Source organism: Vulpes vulpes, chromosome 11 (assembly GCF_048418805.1).
Source record: "Vulpes vulpes isolate BD-2025 chromosome 11, VulVul3, whole genome shotgun sequence".
Classification (NCBI taxonomy): Eukaryota; Metazoa; Chordata; class Mammalia; order Carnivora; family Canidae; genus Vulpes; species Vulpes vulpes.
The window spans coordinates 33,601,565-33,607,564 of NC_132790.1; positions in this window are offsets into that span (position 1 = coordinate 33,601,565).

A 6,000-nucleotide genomic window follows, 5' to 3' on the forward strand; every position below is an offset into this window, starting at 1 on the left:
AGGAGGAGGCTGACTTCCATCCCCCCTTTGGTAGCTTAACTGAACACTGGCTCAGTATGTATGGGTTAACTCAACAACAACCATGCCATGGCCAGTTCCTGAGCTATTCTGATGGCTTCTTTTTCCTAAGAAGGCTACTTGTTCAATCATTCCACTTTGCCGGAGACCAAATAGTTTTCCAGAATGCAATACATGGAGTCCTATAACCTTAACAGCAGTCCCAGACAAAACAGGATGGTTAGTAACCCTATTGACCAGGGATCTTCTATTCTAACAGCAATATAGATATCTCCTGGCTCCATAGCCCTTACATAGAGATAGTATTTTAGAAGTAGAAATAGAACACCTCTCTCCTGGAACTCCAAACATGGAACTATCCTTGTGGGATAATAAGACTATGGGGTCTTTGTCCTTTGTCTTTCAACACCTCTGCTTCTACATGTTTCTCCTAAAAATCTTTCTTATATCTGCCCAGGGTGGGACTAGTGTGAGCACATCCCTTTGCACATCATTGCTTCTGCCAAAGGAATGGGTTTCTAAGATTCTGCCAATAACTTTTGCACAGGCATGAGGCAAGACATTGAGTCAACACATTAGAACAGTCAAGAAAGATACAGCAAGTTGCAGGTCTATACCAATGCAGAGAAAAGTTGTGAACTATATGGACATGGATCAGAAGAACTGAACAAGAATAGATAGTCAGCTCACAGGCATCTATTGTTTGGCCCATTCATGGTTTTTCTGTCATTGACTTCGAATGTCTAAATGGCCTAGCAAGAGCTCTATAGGTCAGTATGACTCCTAAACCCTACTGCCTCACTCTTGGCCACTGTACTCATTCACTGCTCCTTGTAGATGTAGAAATGCACTTCTGGATCCTCTAACCCATAGAGTCATTAGGCATTTCTGAAAGAAAAAGAAAGAAAGAAAGAAAGAAAGAAAGAAAGAAAGAAAGAAAGAAAGAAAGAAAGAAATATTGATTGATTTAGCATAGAGAAGAGCAGGTATCGGCAGGAAGTTTAACACAAAATAAATGCAAAAGACCAGAAGCTGTGAAAGAAAAAGTTAAATGCTGCTCTATAATTGTTGTTCCAGATGTTATCATCTTGTGTCAGGATAACTAAAACTTGCTCCTAATCTGTTTCCATGCTTGGGGATATCCTCCCCTGCACACTGCCATGATTGCCATCTGCATACCCCTGCCTTACTCATCTGTAATCCCCCACTGCCCAGCATGTGGCAATGTGAGCACCCAATAATGACTTATTAGTTTAACAGTTTGTCCACTGACTTAAAACTTTGTTGGCTTTGCCCATCACTATCATCATGATTTTCAGTCTTCTTTTATCCATAGAAACCTTTGTTAAAATAAGTTTATTTGGAAACCCAAAACATAAAGGAAATAAAGTAGAGCTGCCCCGGTTGAAGAGGAGGCCTGGAATCTTTCCTACCATCCCTCCTCCTCTAGCAATGGTCTCTGTAAAGGAATAGGAAACATCATGAAAAATGGTTTGAAACCACTTACTTAGAGTCTTAAAGCTGAACTCTATGGCTTTTCATAACCATGTCCACATGCTTCTTCATTGTCTCATCCTCTCTAATGTGAACATTCTCCTTCAGAGCATTCAGCACCCTCTGAGCTCGCCCTGCTCATCCTCACCTATTCATGCAGTAACTTTTCCAACTGGAATTTTTTCTGCCCTCCCCTCTGCCTGTCTAATGCCTACTGTACCATTCAAAGTCTAGCTCAAGTCCATCTCCTTCCCTCATTACCGCCAATTAGGCCCATGTTGATTCTTCCTTTTAGGAAAATTGTTGTTTGAACCTGTGGCACCATTTTGGAATATTCAGTACTTAGTCCAGCATGGTTAAGTGTCTTATGCATGTATCAGGAATTTCTAAACTAATTTATTTGCTCCTGAAGGACAGTAATCATATCTCTCATTTTCACAAAGTATCTGATACATGGCATGTGACAAGACATGTAGGTCTGTTCATATTACAGGTCCCTTTAGATCAAGAGAGGGGAGTCCTATGATCCACTTTCTTCTTATTTACTGGAGTCATGCCTCTAAATGGGACCAGGTGTTGGTATTGTGGTGTGTCTTATTTGTGGAGCTCAAACACTATGAAAGGCAAGAGGATTCATAGACAAATTCCTGTGGAGTTTGGAGTAAACCAGTAACTCTATAGATTAGTCATCAAGACCATGATCTCTGTCCTGAACTTAGGTATCCATCTTTTGCCCATCTGAAAGGCTATGGCTGGAACTAGAAGGAATTTGACAACTGAAAAGCATCTATGACATCTGATAAAATCATCACCAATATAATACAATATATAACAATGTAAAAAAAAAAAAAAACAATGTAATGCATGTAATGCTAAGGCCCCAGGTGTGAGACACTGTCCATGCTCTCTGTCCAGCTTCCCTAACATCCTGCACTATTTGCATTCATGTCAGTACCTCTATCTTCTGGGAGGATTACCTCAAGCTAACAGAACCCATTGCACGTGCTGGAAATGTCTGACATTTAGCACACATAAACACCAGGGAGGGGTGTTTATAGAAATAGAACACCTCTATTTCTAAAGGCAGCCTTTAACCAGTAACTACAAATACCCCAGCTCCTTCTTCCACTGACTCGGAGAATTCTGAGACTTGTGTTTTGCAGCTTTGTCTAGAATTTCTCCATGGAATAAAGCAACAATTTCCCACCATGACAACTGACTTAAAGGTCCCCCTTAAGTGGTTGACTTCTCTTTCCCCATCATTTCCTACTCATCTTCTATGTTCATTCCACCTTCCAATAAACTGAATGCATTCAAATCTTTGTCTCAAGGTCTGATTGTCGGGAACCCAAACCAAAAAACCAAATCCATCAATCTAGAAATAGGAGTCATCAGAGATAAGCCTGTGTCAACATGAATGCTCTGAGATAAAATGGCCAAGTAAGCATTTGCTGACCTCCTTCCCCACAAAAGGAAATGCTTGCTTTCAAGTTCACCTCAGAGACTACATATTCTTCTCCCTCTTTCCAGGCAAGGAGAACATTAACAGAAGACAGGAATAGTCGGCCATGTCCCACAGTTACAGAGACTCTTCTTTCCAACATTTCTCATCAACCTCTACTCATATTTAAGTTCTTAACCTCACACACAACACATCTCTCAGGAAGCCTTCTCTGATCCTTCCTTTCTCTCTATCTCACTCCCACACACCTTTTATCCCTCCAGTCCTAGCACCAAGAGCCTGTTCATGATTGATGCTTTCTGTACTTTCCACCAGACTGTAAGCTCAGTGAAAGCTAGGGCCATATCTCATGTTTGTGTTTACCTGCAAAATATAACACAAGGTCTGGCACAGAGTAAGTGCTTAAAGAATAATTGCTCCATGAATGAATGAGTGGATGAATGAATAAATGCAACTTTTCAAATGCCCATCCTAATCCTGGTCATTGTTTATGATCTTGGATCATATTCTCTTCCATTTACCAGAGTGACTGACCTAAACTCATAGGACACTTGGTTTACAAGGACCACATAGATCCCTTAGGAGGTTATTTTCACAAGAACACTCAGATCAGGCCAGGATTCAGAAAACCTGGTTATCTACCACTTTTAGATGCATAACCTTGAATAAATCTCAAATTAATTCTCTCATTCAACAAACCCTCTTGACCTGCCTCCCCATCTATAAAACTGAAAATTTGCCTCATCTGCTTTGAAGAACAGTGTCCTTCTCTCAATATTTATTGAGCACTAACTAGTTGCCAAGTTCTCTGCCTGGAACTGAAAATATAACACTCAGCACTCAGACTGTCCTCAAGTTGCTGATATTGGTGATGATCCAGTGAGATGAAGAATGCATCCTACAAAGAAGGAAACTGATATTCAGAAAGATATGTTATTTGTGCAAGTTCACACACTAGATAAAAGAATAACCAAACTTCAAGTGCAGCTTTATAGTGAACAAAATACCATCTTTCTATAGCCTAGAGTTTCAGCTTCCCCTATTCCTCCTACCTCCAGTATGAGGCTCATATGTTCCTCCCCTTGCTTTAGACTTTAGTGTAGCTTTATATTTCAGCGTACAATCTAATTTTAGCAGCAGGCTGGGTGGTATGGCTAAAATTAGCTAAATAGTAAAGGAATAAAATAGTACGGTAGGCACTCAACAAGTACTGGCCACATTGAATCATGAATACTTTCAGTTATTTAGTTTCATAAGACTTGGAAAGTCCAAGGACCTGGAGCACTTCAAGCACTCCAGCTATATCTAATCAGTTCAATTCAACTCCATTCCATTCCTTCCAATAACCGTTATTGACTGCCTATGATACAGGACACCGCACTAGGATGGAAGATACAAGGATGAACCTGGAGGACTAAAGAATATTTACAAAGGAGTAATCTTAAATGAAAGCAGCTGCTACCATGCCCAGTGTTAGTTGCTACCTGGTCAGTGTTTATTGAGTGAATGAATGAATAGATGAGTTTGCATATTCCAATGATATTTGCCTTTTTAAAAGAGGAGATGCTCTGAGTCACATAAACCTTTATTTGAACCCTAGTTGTGCTACTTACTGAGTCTCAGTTTTCCCATTTGTAAAATGGTGATGATACTGCATTCCCCACCCCACCCCCATCTTTCTTTTTTTCTAATAGTTTCTTGAACATTTACAGGAACCAAAGTTTTAAGAAAATAAGAGGAAGTTTTGTGCTGGCTACGCTTAATGATAGATTTTAGAGCTCCTCCTTGGATCCCTTCTTCCCACGTCTTTGGGATCTGTTCCTTAGAGCATGACTGTCAGAATCCTAACTGCAATCTATCCTGCTTACAGACTTTGGGCAAATCTGCTCATCTCTCTAGGGCAAGTCCGTTTATATATAAACTGGGGACAATAGTAATAGCTAACTGACAAGATTACTGTGAGGTAAGTAAGATAACATGAGGAAAGCTCACCTCTCAGTGCCTGACACAGAATAAGCATTCAGTAAATAATAGTTCCCTTCCCTTATGCTGCTTTCTCTTTCCTGCCTTAATGCTAGCACACTGGGGTCTTGTAACTCATTTCTCATCTTTCCACTAGGACCTTCCAGTCAACATTTAGTAAATGTTCCTGCTGGTACCACATAAAAAACAGAAGCAGAAAGATCTCCCCCAACCCAAAATCTACTATCTGATATAACTAGGGGTATAAGCACCTCATTACATGGAAGCCCCACTGTGGGTCACCTAATTGCCAAGGACACAGATCCTGTACCGCTGAAGGTCATGGAAAGGAATCACCCAGGCACTCTTTAACTCAAAAGAGAACCAACTCAGCTGTGCCCCACGTGGCCTGAGTTCAGAGTAGGTGTAAAGAGAAATTTCCATTTGCTGGGGGCTGCTGAATCTCTAGGAAGATCCCCAGAGGCACCTGTGAGCTGTAGGTGGCTGCGGCAAGGACTCTATTGCTGAGCTTACAGCACCACCTGGTGGGAATTCTAGCCAACACAGCTTCTTTAATCCCAGGATCAAAGGCATCAACTTCTGGAGCCCAGCAATTCCATGAGGGCCACTTACACATTTGTACCATGATTGTCTCCAAAGGAAATAGATGAATTACCCCCATTTTCTTAACAATCAACATATTTAGCTACCAATAAGACCTTTCCCTGGGGAACTGTTGTGTGTGTGGGAAGTGTGCAGGAAAAGCATTATTGTACAGACCCAAGTTCAAATCCTCCAGTTCAAAATTTACTAAGCTGTGAATGACCTAAAACAAGTAACTGCTTAGCATCCACATGTTCGGAATGGAGATATTTGTATTGGTCTTTCAAGGTTTGTAAAGAATTAAATCTATTCTGTATGTAGAACGCCTGAACTCAGTAAATATTTGTTCATATACCCTACTACCACCAGCAGCATAAACTACTGTAAGCTTACCGTATAGACAGTCTTCTAACCCAAAGCAGATTAATGTTGAAAGTAGTCTGTAGGTCCCATTTTCCTAA